The sequence below is a fragment of the Gossypium raimondii genome, chromosome 9 (assembly GCF_025698545.1).
Source record: "Gossypium raimondii isolate GPD5lz chromosome 9, ASM2569854v1, whole genome shotgun sequence".
NCBI lineage: Eukaryota > Viridiplantae > Streptophyta > Magnoliopsida > Malvales > Malvaceae > Gossypium > Gossypium raimondii.
In genome coordinates this window covers 17,596,009-17,609,381 of record NC_068573.1, presented here as the reverse complement: position 1 = coordinate 17,609,381, position 13,373 = coordinate 17,596,009, and the positions used below count along the sequence as shown (strand labels likewise).

Genomic DNA, 13,373 nt, shown 5'->3' with positions numbered 1-13,373 from the left:
AATCATTTCTATAGTGTTTCTAAGGGCTTGAGGGCTCGATTAAGGGACAATGTGCATGTGTATGATTGGATTATGATATGATCACTGTTTTGGAAATGAATGTTTTAGGTTACGTTTATACGGTAACGCTCCGTAATCCCTATTTCGACGACGAATATGGGTTAGGGGTGTTACATTAGGTGGTATCAGAGCTGCGATTTAGTTGATTCTCAGACTGAATGTAGCATGTACGAGTTGAGAAATACATGCCATTATATAACTTGCGATAGAGTGATAACTCTTAACTTGATTTGAACTATGCTTTCATATAGATAATGTCATCCAACTGAGCCGATTTTGATGAGGCTGAAAGTAACGCACAAGCCTCCGTTCACGGAGTAGTGTCGAGTGGCAGTGGCCAGTATCTGAGGGCCGGAGATGAGAGGCTAAGGAAGCCTTCTTCAAATTCATGAATGAATGGTTTACTGAGTTCAAATGAATGAACCCGATGGCTCAATGACCTCCACCCCACATGTTCCCCAAATGATCCCCATAGTTCCTAAGGGTTTGGAACCAGTACAATTGAGTAAGCCTCCAATCGATAAAATCTGTAAATATGGGGCTGAAGAGTTTAGAACTACGTCTGAAGATGATCCAGAAAGAGCCGAGTTTTGGATAGAAAACATGATCAGGGTTTTCGATGAGTTATCTTGTACACTAGCAGAGTGCGTGAAATGTGTTGTTTCCTTACTAAAAGACTTAGCCTATAAGTGGTGGAATACCTTGGTTTTTGTTGTGCCGAGAGAGCAAGGGGACTGGGAATTCTTTCAAATTGAGTCTCGTAAGAAATATGTGAGTCAAAGGTTTTGAAGCAAGCATAGGCAGTGTTAAGAGCAACAAGCCTGAATGTCAACAATATGGACGTCAGCTCTTTGGTGAGTGTAAGATGAAAGACGAAGCATGTTTTAAATGTGAGTCGTATGAACATTTTATTCGAGATTGCATGGAGAGGTCTAAAAAAGAAAAGGCTCAGACTGTTCAACCGAGCAACATAGTTGAGAGGGGTAGACCGCCACGGAACCCTAGAAATGTGGGTAATAGTCGCAATGGGACAAAGGGCTCCGCTGTGAGATCTGAAGCACAAGTACTAGCTAGAGCTTATTTGATCCGTGCATGAGAGGAAACTCGGCGCCCAATGTTATCACTGGTACATTTTCTATTTTTGATATTGATGTTATTACTTTGGTTGATCTGGGATCAACACATTTGTATGTATGCAAGAATCTAGTGTCAAGTAAGAAATTGTCTTTCGAGTCTACTAAATTTGTAGTTAAAGTAATGAACCCCCTAGGTCAGTTATTATAAAAATCCCAAAAATCCCTTTTATTTATATTTGCGTAATATAACCTATTTTGAGTACTAATTAGATCTTTTGGTGTTTTGGTTAAAATTGAAATAGCACTAGCCTCCCTTGGGTACGATCCTCGGAGTACTTGCGAATACCGCCTCATTTTTATATCTTTTACTGTAGTATTCACACTATGGATGTTAGTTCGTCCGAAGGCAATCAAGTTGTTGGCACCATTGTTGGAGAGGCAACGTCAATAGTTTGATTTTAATTTGTGCACTTCAGTAAGAATAATTAGGAAATTTTTAGGTTATAGATACAATTTTAATTTTGATTGTTACTAATCTTCTCTTTTTGGGTTTGGTGTATCACTCATAGTACAGGAACACCTATAGAGCCAGTCACAGATCCAGAAAGAATGAGTCATAGAAATCGTTGACAACAACAACAACAGTAGTAGTATATGTAAGATCCTCCACCACCTGCTGTAGGCAATGTACCACGTGAGAATTTGTTGTTTGACGAAGCTAACAACAACAATTTAGGGGACCCACCAATACTGCCACAACTTTCCACAAATTTACACATGACACGTAACGAGAGAACCTTAAGAGATTACGCATTACCAAGTTTGGACATGGTTCAAGAGATTAAATCGACTATAACAAATAACAATTTTGAGATCAAATCGACAATGATTTAGGTGATCTAGAATAATCTGTAATTTAGGGGCACCATGATAGAGGATCCGAATAAACATTTAAAATGGTTTCTCCAAATTTGTGATACTTTCAAGTACAACAGGGTCATTGATGATACTATTTGTCTTCGGTTGTTCCCTTTTTCTTTGATTGATAATGTCTTTTCATGGCTAGACTCGTAGGCACTAGGATCTATCACGACATGGGACAAACTTGATGGAAAATTTTTACAGAATTTTTTCCCTAATAGCAAAGCGATTCAACTAAGAAGAGAAATTCTTGTTTTTAGACAAATGGAAAGGGAAAGTTTTCACGAGGCTTGGGAACATTTTAAAACGTTTATCCAAAAATACCCACACCACAGATTCCTTGAATGGATGCGATTGAAGGTGTTTTATAACGTGTTGGATGCAAATGCAAGATCTGGATTAGATAGAGCAGCAGAAGGAGGTCTTATGAATAGAATGTAAGATGATGTGAATAATTGATAGAAAACATGGTGTTGAACTCCTATCAGTGGCTTATTGAATGATTCACATATGGCCAGAAACCAGCTACGATAAAAGCTATCAAAGAAGATGATAACTACCAGCAATTAGTGGATAGACTTAACCGTATTGAATCTACAAATAACGCACCGCCTGTGTATGGAGGAGACAAACATTTCATATCGTCTCTTGATTCATTCCAAACACATGTAATTACCATACTTTACAATTTAATCCCTTAAATTCAAATTCAAAATCAATATTTATTTCAAACAATCGTGCCAACACATTTAAAAATAATAAAAACATAAATACATACTAATCAAAATGAATCTAATACAAAGCTACCTAACTAGAACAACAACAAACACCACACTGAGAACTAATTCAAATTTTTTCTTTTTTCACGCTTATCAACCATCCATTTCTTGATCTATATAATAATTTAACTCAATTACCAATTCCAAATACATTATATTGTCTAAACATATGCATATGACCCTTTATTAACATTTTACAATATTTCCTAAACTTTTACCTTTTATTCAATTTAGTCCCTAAAATTGAAACTTGTATATTTTTCACAATTAAGTCAAAAACCTTTTGACCAAATTTAATTTACTCCTTTATAGCTCAAACTTAATGAAATTTTACAATAATTTCATGCTAAATTTTAATATTTTATGATTTTAGCCTTTAAACTAAAACTACCTAAATCCATTTTACAAATTAGTCCTATTTCAACTTTAAGCTTCAAATTCAACCATTAACATTAAAAAGCTTTAAGAACAACAATGGTAACTTTTCAAAACTTTAACAAGATTACAAAATAGTCCCAGGTTAGCTAGATTAAGCTACAACAATCTCAAAAACATAAAATTTATGAAAAACTGAATAAGAAAACACTTACATGCAATTAGAAGGTTTCTAAACTTACTTTAATCAATCATTAAGAGATTTGAAAGATTTTATGTTTTTCATTTAAGATGTTCATGAACGTTGAATTTTTTGGAAACTTTAAATCTAAATTTCTAGGTGTTTTAATGGTTAATACCTATTCTAAAGTGAATAATAGATGTTCAGAATCGATTTTAAGCAATACAAACAAATCCAGATCAAGAAATCTAAGTTTCGACTAAACTAGTTGAAATTTTCAGTTTTAAAAGGAGTTAAGTTAAATCTGAATTTTTGTTTGATTTCTGATGTGTTTGCGGTTGTGAATGATTTGTATGTATTGTGTGTATTGTTTTTTTAAAGTTTCAGAACTAATAGAGCCCTCTAAGATCAAAGCGGAAGGCAAGAGAAAGCTTGTTTAAGCTTTCGGCTAGCAAGCAAAAGTGAGATCGATGAATGTTCTGGAGTCGCTACTGGTACGCATGATCCATATTATTAATCGAGAGCTTAGGATTAGCCTAAACCCTTATCCTAGGTTTTGAGAGTAAGCGTTTCCTATAATTTTTACCGTGTTTGTGAAATCATGCCTAAGTAAGATGAGTTGTGATATATTATGCTAATGCAACAGGTAATATGTGATTTACTGGTTTTAATGCACATATACGAGGTTTGATATATGATAGCTCAAAGAGCATTATTATGGCACTTATAGTGCAATTAAATGTGTATCCGATAAGCATGTATTGTGTATGAGGTTGTGATGTAAAACTGATGAATATGAACAGAGGTTATGTGCATTAAAATAATACATAAATATGTGTAATTGTGGATATTTTGGCCTAGTGATCTCTTGAAACCATTGGATATAGCTGGAAAGATAAGGGAATGTCGAGCTAAGCTCTATTTGTAACAGCCTATTTTTAGTGAAAAAAATATGGTTTCGGGACAACAAATTTGATGTGATAATATTTATTTTATTATTATTTTAATGTCTACAGCGTGTCAGTATTATCGTATAAAAATTTCGTTAAGAAATTTTATCGTTTGCATGCTTAATTTGGTAAAAAGGACTAAATTAAAAAAGGTGAAAAACATGAGTTCTATAAGCTAAAGGGATCTAATAGCTATGATATTAAATGGTTAGAGGTTTTATGTTGTCTTTAAACCATTGATATTATGAGTGGACTTTTATGGACATTATATATGTGTTTTTAAAGGTTATTAATTAAGGTTAACTTTGTAATTTAATAATTAAAGGTTAATAAAATAATTAAAACAAAGTTATCATCTTTGTTCTTTCTTCCCTACCACCGAAATTAACCTAAAGGAAAGCCATTTTTTAAGCTTGAAGTTTCAGCCATAGTCCATTCTTGTATGTAAGTGTGTTTTCGTTCCATTTTTAATGATTTCTATGTTTTTGGAGTTGTTGTAGCTTAATCTTGCTAGCACAGGGACTAATTTGAAAAAAAATTTAAATATTAGGGTTTATTCATGAATGTATTCATGTTGTTTGTGAATTTCGATGGAAGAAAATGAATCTTTATTGTTAGATAAACAAATTTTGTAAAGTGAATTTTGTTGAAATTGTCAAATAAGGATTTATCTGTAAAATATGTAAAATGTGTGGTGGAAATTGTAGAATAATGAAATTTATGAGTTGCTATGGCTCTATATGAAATTCTGCTAGCTTGGGTAGGGATGAAATTGCATGAATTTTAATTTACGAGCTTGAAGACTAAATTGTAAAAAATTTAAAACATTAGGGGTGAAAGCGTAATTTTTCAAAAATTATGATTTTTGGATTGAATTGAATAGAATGATTATTGAATGAATTTAATTTGATTATTTAGATCAAGTTAAGTATCATTTGGATTTAGATCGAGGGAAAGGAAAAGTGTCAGATTAGTTGATAATATTTCTTCATTTGTGATCGAGGTAAGTTCGTACGTTTAAATAGCATTTTAATGTGTTTGATTTAAATGCTATTATGTTATATTATCTTATCATGTCATGATGGAAAATCCATTGACGTTTCAATGACTATCGAGCCCCTTTTGAACCTTAGGAATATATAAGATACAAATGACATGTTATTAAAATTACCATGTTTCGGGTGTTGCTCCTGAATGTCCTACCGGTGGCTGAGTTGATATTTTGGCATTTTGGTGCTTTTATGGTTAATTTTGGAATGGCCAAGTTGCTGTGTGTTTTAGTGACCATTTTGGTATGTATGAGTATGATTTTGGCATGTGGTCATGGTGGTAAGTTTGGTAAGGAAATTAGATGAGAAATGTATGGTTGGTTAATGGCTAGATTATGCAAATGTTTAAACATGTTTGGTTGTTGTAATTGAGGGCATATTGGTTGTATAGACAAATACCATGTTGATTTAGCACGATTATGCATGTTAGGTACAATTTGAATGCTTGAATATAGGTGCAAATGACTTGTGTAGGTGAAATTTTGGGTGAAAGAAATGACTTGAAAATGGCCTATTTATTTTCCAAACGGCCTAAGACATGGGCGTGTCTCAGTCGTGTGTCGCTTGTAGGTTTCAAAGGGTTGCAAGTTAGGCAGTTACACGGCCTGACACACGAGCTTGTGAGGCCATTTCAAGAGTTACACTGCCTGGCACACAGGCGTGTGGCTTGGCCGTGTGACCCAAGTTAGAGAGTTACACTGGCACGGACACAGGCTAGGACACGGTCATGTGTTCCTACTTCGAATGCCTGCACGACCTGAGACACGGGCGTGTGTCTCAGCCGTATGAGTCACACGGCCGTGTGACCCCTGCAGTGTGAAAATTTTTAAATTTTTCCATGAAATTTTATATGTTTCTGATTTAGTCCCAAATCATTTCTAATGTGTTTCTAGGGCCTCGAGGGCTCGAATACGGGTTAAGGGTGTTACACCATTCATCAAGATATGTTGGTGTGTTGGAGAGTGCTTCGCTCAATGCTACACTTTTGGGACATGTTAGACTCTTTGAGTCATTGGTGTGATGGAGAATTATTTATCCAATGTGTGGTGATTGAGTCCACTTATATGTTTCATAATCTCATGTTGCCAAATTATCATTATTTGAATTATATATGAGTTATGTTGTGTCTAAATACATGTAAGAGAATATGCTAAACTTGTGAGATAAGGAAGCATAAAAACGTATTTTTGACTTAATGAAAATGAAGTTGCAAATGTTTCATAGTATGCTCTTGTTTAACTTATGCTATCGTGTATGCTTAGTAGTACTTTCGAACATTCACTGAGCTTGAAAAAGCTCACTCTTTTCCTAAAACTTACAGGCTAGTAACGTATCCAAGGAGTGGGGACTGGGCAAGTGTGGTGATCCATTCAAAGCATAACTTTCGAGTAGGTGTTTTTGCGGTTTTGAACACTTAGAATAAAGGCAATATGGGTTATTTTTATTTTGGGACTAGACTCATGGATTGTTGATAATGTTTTTGAACTTTGATTGTGGATATTTTGATACTTGAGAATGAGATTGGTGATACATGTTAGGTGCTCTTGATGAATATGGATTTATTTGGCATGTAAAATGGTTAAAAAGTGTTAATAGGCTTGAAACAGCATTCTAGAAATTTGAGCATGTTTAAAATGAGTAAATGATGCTAAATTAATATTTAAGATTCTTAGGAAACCTTGAGATGTTGATTTGATATGTTGAGTAATGATTTATTGGAGTAAAAGTATGGTTGCTAGCATAATGCTTACATAATATGTCAAATTTTTCTATGATATGTTATGGTGGATGTAAGCATGTTTTAATTGATGCATGAATGTATTATGACTTGTTCGGATTGAGTTTAGGCCTTAAATGCACAAAATGGTAAGTGGGGAAGCATCCAAACGTTAGTTTGCCAAATTGCAGGCTTGTTTGTTGCAAAATTGTAGGGCACGTCGAGATGACGTTCGAACATCGTGGAGATGACCTTATTGTGTCATCGGGATGAGGGCCACCCTCCAAGGCACGTACAGTGTCACGTCGTCCTGACGTGATGCCTTTACTCCAAAGGCCAGTTTTTTTGAGCATTGCAATTTAGTCCTTAGATTTTGGTGGTGCAATTGGAGTCCTAAACGTTTACGAAATGATTTGGAAATTCACATACCGGAGTCCTAGATGTTTAATCTTGAATGGATGATGGACTATGTATGCGTGACTTGTATACTTTCATGTAAGTAAAAAGTGTAACACCTTAACCTGTCTTCATTACCGAATTAGGGTTACAGAGTATTACCGAGCAAAACAGAACATTTAACTTCACAACAGAAACAATTATACAAATTAAATACTAACATATAGTAATTGAATCTAATCATGGCAAAAATACATTTATGGGCCTTAATTCGAGTCTACAAGCCCTAAAAATAGTTTGGGATCAAATCAAAACAAATCAGAAAATCCAGGAAAAGCTTGAAAACTTTTGAAACAAGGGTCACACGGCCGTATGACATTTATGACATTTAGTTTGAGTTGATTTGGATGTTAACTTAATGGTACCAATGAGGGTACATTGGTTAGACATTTAGATTAAATTATATATGTGCTTTGGCATGTAATAGGGCTTGAATGTTGATTTGGTGACTTCGTTTATTTTGAGTTTATGCCAAGCTTATATGTGTATTAATGCCCTTAGTTGATGAATTGCAAATAAACTCAAAATAAACGAAGTTATCAAATCAACATTTAAGCCCTATTACATGCCAAAGTACACATATAATTTAATCTAAATGTCTAACCAATGTACCCTCATTGGTACCATAAGTTAACATCCAAATAAACTCAAACTAAATGTCATAAATTCATGCTTTAAACTTACATATATATATTTACAAGCTAACATCAAGGTATATAGACAAATAAACTTAAACCACATCATATTGTCAAATAGCATAAACAAACTCCTATTACATGCCATTTATAACCATTAACGAAAACAACCAAAACTACCAAATGACAAATGGATAGTGTGATGGTGCTTCGAAGAGATTTCAGCTGATCGAGTTTCCGATGATCTACAAATAGAGAAAAACGACTATGTAAGCAACTAATGCTTAGTAAGTTCGTACAAAGGAAACTTAACTTACCGAACATTTTAAGTTAAACAACCAAGCATAATTTCCTTATGTCATAAGTCAACTTTCCTTTCCTATACACACCACCTCATAAGGTTACTTGGTGTAACATTTCATATATAATTTCAATCAAAACATAGTATAAAACATATCTAACATTTCACTTTCAAAATTCACCACTCATACATATATACTAAACTATTTTTCCTTTCAATTACACATTTCATCATAATCCATATCATTACTCAAAAATCATAATTCATTTCATGTAATCACATACCCTTTAATGCTTTATTTACTGTTGAACCAATGAAACAACCTCGAATACTCGAAAAATACTCATAATTCTCTAAACACACCACGAACATAACTAGATAACATAATTATAGACATATGAAACCTATAATTACACCAAGGCATTAATATTCATCATCAAACTATACTAATCAATACATTCATCTCATATAATTCAATATACACAATAGCTCAAATCAAAACTATTCATGTTTCCATACATATTCACATATATATATCCAAACAAGTCATTATACATAATTTCAATTCATGGAATGATTTTACATTTAATCATAAAGTTTCATGGCCCATTGAACTATAGCAAATTAACTCAGATACTTAGGTTTCCTCCAAAACACACTAGAGAGCATCAAAATGCTAACAGAGGCACCGTACTGCAAATACAGAGGCACCGAAGTGCAATCCCATACAAGCGCGCGTACTAACCCTATTGGTATGCTAATCGTATCCTAATCGTTTACTACATTCAACCGGGCATTATAATTAAATTCACAATATTGATAAATCAATCATTCAAAAGCACTTCTTATTTTCATACACATAACATAAGTCCTATATATTCATTTCATTTTGTGAAACCACCAAATTCATCACTTAGAATATTCATTTACCATTTGTACTCAATCGTAACATTTAATAATTTATAGGTAAATAATGAACTTTCACATTAAATACAATTATCCAACAACCAATAATAAAAATATAAAGAAATATTCACATACACATACTTACACTATGAACTTATCTCATATATACTAATGGTCGACTCATAGGGACTAATCCGTATTTTTCCTTTTCCGTATGAATCAAAACTTGATCTATCGAATTAAATTCAACTTTATCAAATTCAAATACACATCCCAACTCAATTTTATACATATGACCCTTAAGTTTTCATTATTTATAAATTTTCCTAAACTTGTACATTTCTCTCAATTTAGTCCTTAAACCCGAAACTCCAAATTTATCAAAATTTCATAATTTCCCATGTTAACCGAATTTTCACATGTACAACTACAGCCCATAATTATTCAAAATTAACAAGGATTTCCTATCAATTTAATATTTTATCACATTAGTCCTTTAACTAAAAACTATAAAAAATTACTTTACAAACTAATCCTAATCAACAATTAATACTTCAAGTCCATCATTTAACATAAAAATAACAAAGATTCATCAATGAAAAAAATCCAAAATCCTTAATAGTTTCCAAAACGGTGATACGGTTTAGCTAGACCTAATTGCAACGATCTCAAAAATATAAAAAATGCAAGAAACGAATCAAAACTACATGCCATGCAAAAAAAAAAGAGAAGATCGAAGCTTTGAAGGTTCCTTCCATGGGATTTTCGGTTTTCAAAAGATGAGAATAAAGATGATCATAATTTTTTATATCTTTTTACTTTTGTTATTATGTTTTATTACTTTTAAATTTTAAATAATAATAATAACATTCATTTTAAACCAAAAACAAAGCATTCACTGACCACACTAATTTAAAATGACCTATTTTCCATATAAGTCCTCCTCTACCACTAATTTAACCATTTAATCACTGAAAGTCAATAGTGATTAAGTTTTGCAGCCTTTACGAATTAGTCCTTTTTACTTAATTAACAATCTAAACGTTAAAATTTTCGGACCAAATTTCAAAACACATTTATAATCACCCTGTAAATATTTACGGGCTTGGTTTATAGAAACGAGGTCCCAAAACCTCATTTTCCTAAACCACTTGACTTTAAGGACAAACCACTTGAACTTAACTATTCATTCAAATGACAAAAATTATCCAATCAAAATTTATTATAATACTATATTTGACTCGTAAATATTAAACAATAATATTTAAGGACTCACTCATTGGATTTGTGGCCCCGAAACCACCGCTTCTGACACCATTGAAAAACGGGTTGTTACAAGAAGTCTTAGTTCAAATAGATAAGGAATCGAAAGTTGGTGCGTTGGGTATACAACTTCTACTACAACTTCACAATAGTGGAATTCATAGCCCGAGACATGGGTAAATGATAACCTCTCATTGGCATTACATGATAGATGAAAAGTAAACGTGATCATTTGTCTTTGTGATGAATGATTGAATTGTTATTTCGTAGTAATTGAGTTTTCATGAAAGAAGATGTAATGGTTACCATGGGATAAAATATGATTAGTTTAGGAGAACGATTTTATCACAAAGAGATTAAGGATATCCTATGAAGGTAACACACTTATGACAAGGTCATTAGACAAGCACTGATTGATTTGCTTTCGTAATGGTATGTCATTAGAGAGAGCTCAGTCACGATACTATAGTGGAAAGACTTCATGACTAAATGAGTTTATAATTAACAGGCGAAAAACTAGAACTTAATTATAAATAAATTTAAGCCTAATCACAAATGTCCAATCGATCCCTTCGCTAGCTCGTTGAAACCAGAAATAAATTGCATGTTGAATCAAATGAACATAAATGGATTAAAATGATAAGGTTAGAGAAATTAGATACATTCAGAAATGAATGTGATTTCTCACTAAGCATGAAAATGACCTGAGAATTAATTTATGGATTTTTGAATTATTAATTAATTAATTAATTAATTAATTGAAGTTTGTAAATGAAATGAAATTAATCGATCATTGTAAATCCGTTCAAAGAAGAAATTAAATATATTTTCTCATAGATTCTTTTATGGTAAAATTTTCATGATTTTCACGGAATTAGAATTGCGTTGAGAAAATTATTTGATGGGAAATTAATTAATTTAAATTAATTTAATAGATAATGTTTATTTTCAGAAAATAGAAAAACATGTACTATGTTTGATTAAATTATAAAGTGCTGAGTTAAAATTACAGAAATCACATATACTTGGACCCAATATATGAGAGGCCCGAATCCCCAACATAATAATATAAGGGGAGGCACACCTAATTGCCCCCATCTCCTAGTTCAACTAGGGGATTAATTTTTTCTATTAAATAGACATTAAATGAATTCTACTAATTCAACTAGGGTTTCACTTCCTTTCCCTATAAATAGATGGCATTGGTAGGGCTAAAAATACAATAAGTTACACACAACTTTTGAAATATTGTTATTCTACCCGAAAATAGTGAAAATCTATTTTCAAGTATAACTTTTATTTTCTGGAAATAACAATTCTATTGGTTTCTATAAGAGAGAGAGAGTTCTACTTTCCTACTAAAAGTAAGAAAATTATTTATAGTTCTATGTTTGGTTCGAAATTGTTCGAGCCCACACTCGAAGTGATTCGTTGTACGAGAATAGTAGAGAAGACCATTCAGTTGAAAGCCGAGAACATTTAGAATCTGTCTCGCTCAAAGCACAAGTATTATTTCAAGAAAAAGTTTCTTACTATAAATATCACAAACGAGCTCAATTTTCAAAGATTTTTTTTTTTTCGCTATGGAAGAAAACCCTTTTCGAACCGAATTTTTTCTAACGAAATGATATCCTTTCATTGACATTATATGATAGATAAAAAGTAAACATGACCACGGATTGTTTGTCTTTGTGATAAATGACTTTGATTATTATTTGATAGTAATTGGTTTTTCATGAGAGAAGATGTAATGATTACCATGAGATAAAAATATGATCTTATTAGGAAAACATATTTGTCCCAAAGAGATTAAGAATAACTTATAAAGGTAATACACTTATGACAAGGGCATTGGACGAACACTTATTAAGTAGCTTTTGTAATGGTATATAATTAAGGAAAGCTTAGTCACGATACTGCAATGGAATTATCTTTGTGACTAAATGAGTTTATAATTAATAGGCGAAAAGCTATAACTTATTTATAAATCATTTAGGCCCTAATCATATATGTTCAGTCGGTCCCTATGCTAGCTCGTTCAAACCAAAAATGAATTGCATGTTGAATCAAATGAACAAAAATTGATAGAAATGATAAAGTTAAATAAACGGGTTACATTCTTAAATAGACACTGCAGCAAAACAGGCTTTTAGCGGCATTTATTAGCCTATAGCGGCACTTAAAAGCGCCACTAAAACTATTTGTGGCACTTTCACAAGCGCCGCAAAAAAGACGCTATAGACAACGTTGCTATAGAACATGATCTTTAGCGGCGCTTTTATAAAAACGCCGCTAAAGAACGTGACCTTTAGCGGTGCTTTACCCACAAACGCCGCTAAAGACATGATCTTTAACAGCACTTTTCACAAACGCCGCTAAAAAATACCTTTAGCGGCGCTTTTATCATAAACGCCACTAAAGAACATGACCTTTAGTGACACTTTTATTACAAACGCCGCTAAAGAACATGATCTTTTAACGGTTTTTTTTCACAAACGCTGCTAAAAGTACCATTCTTTAGCGGCATTTATGAAAAAACGTCACTTCTTGTAGCATAATAAAAGATATGATCCTATTAAAAATATTTTATTAAATGAATTTTTATAATAACAAATAGAAAGGTCAAATTTTATTTTGAATGTATTACTTTTCATTAACAATAAAAGTAAAATAAATTATAGTAATAAATTTCAACATTCACCTA

The 13,373-nt window shown here is 32.5% G+C and overlaps 1 non-coding gene across 1 annotated transcript; it reads right to left on the bottom strand.

The window, feature by feature from the left end:
• Positions 1–2,288: 2,288 nt before the first annotated feature.
• LOC128032948 (small nucleolar RNA R71) lies at positions 2,289–2,395 on the bottom strand. Its single transcript, XR_008189287.1, has one exon. It is a non-coding gene; the product is annotated as a small nucleolar RNA R71 (small nucleolar RNA).
• Positions 2,396–13,373: the final 10,978 nt, after the last annotated feature.